Genomic DNA, 1247 nt, shown 5'->3' with positions numbered 1-1247 from the left:
CGTCAGGACGCCCATGCGCACACTGGCGTCGCTTGGGGTCTCCTTCCCCGGCCCCGCTGTGGCTCCAACCATCAACAAGGTTCCAAATTCGTCATTATCGACTTAGGAAAGTAGACCCTGGATTTGATTCACATTAAGTTAAATTCAGTTCCAAAGAGCATTTTTTTATCATTTAACCCTAAGAATGGAGATTTAATGTTTTCAAAGGAGGAATATTGTGCGTAAATAACGAATTTGCTTACGTGGCAACATCCCATTTTCTCTGAGAAGACACTAAACATAGTTCCTTTAATGATTCTCTTATGATTATGAGCGAGTTAGTAAGATTAGTAGGTAATCATAACATAACTATTTTGCTTGGTATGTTAGGGGTTAGTAATTTCCTGTCGAAATTTCCGACAGTGGGGCTGAAGGAGGGGGGAGGGGCTGAAGGAGGGGGGAGGGGCTGAAGGAGGGGGGAGGGGCTGAAGGAGGGGGGAGGGGCTGAAGGAGGGGGGAGGGGCTGAAGGAGGGGGGAGGGGCTGAAGGAGGGGGGAGGGGCTGAAGGAGGGGGGAGGGGCTGAAGGAGGGGGGAGGGGCTGAAGGAGGGGGGAGCGGCTGAAGGAGGGGGGAGGGGCTGAAGGAGGGGGGAGGGGCTGAAGGAGGGGGGAGGGGCTGAAGGAGGGGGGAGGGGCTGAAGGAGGGGGGAGGGGCTGAAGGAGGGGGAGGGCTGAAGGAGGGGGAGGGGCTGAAGGAGGGCGTGGGGCTGAAAGAGGGCGTGGGGCTGAAGGAGGGCGTGGGGCTGAAGGAGGGGGGAGGGGCTGAAGGAGGGGGGAGGGGCTGAAGGAGGGGGAGGGGCTGAAGGAGGGCGTGGGGCTGAAGGAGGGGGAGGGGCTGAAGGAGGGCGTGGGGCTGAAGGAGGGGGAGGGGCTGAAGGAGGGGGTGGGGCTGAAGGAGGGGGTGGGGCTGAAGGAGGGGGTGGGGCTGAAGGAGGGGGTGGGGCTGAAGGAGGGCGTGGGGCTGAAGGAGGGGGAGGGCTGAAGGAGGGCGTGGGGCTGTAGGAGGGCGTGGGGCTGAAGGAGGGCGTGGGGCTGAAGGAGGGGGAGGGGCTGAAAGAGGGGGAGGGGCTGAAGGAGGGGGAGGGGCTGAAGGAGGGCGTGGGGCTGAAGGAGGGGGAGGGGCTGAAGGAGGGCGTGGGGCTGAAGGAGGGGGAGGGGCTGAAGGAGGGGGTGGGGCTGAAGGAGGGGGTGGGGCTGAAGGAGGGGGTG

Source organism: Procambarus clarkii, chromosome 13 (genome assembly GCF_040958095.1).
Source record: "Procambarus clarkii isolate CNS0578487 chromosome 13, FALCON_Pclarkii_2.0, whole genome shotgun sequence".
Classification (NCBI taxonomy): Eukaryota; Metazoa; Arthropoda; class Malacostraca; order Decapoda; family Cambaridae; genus Procambarus; species Procambarus clarkii.
This window is presented reverse-complemented; position numbering follows the sequence as displayed.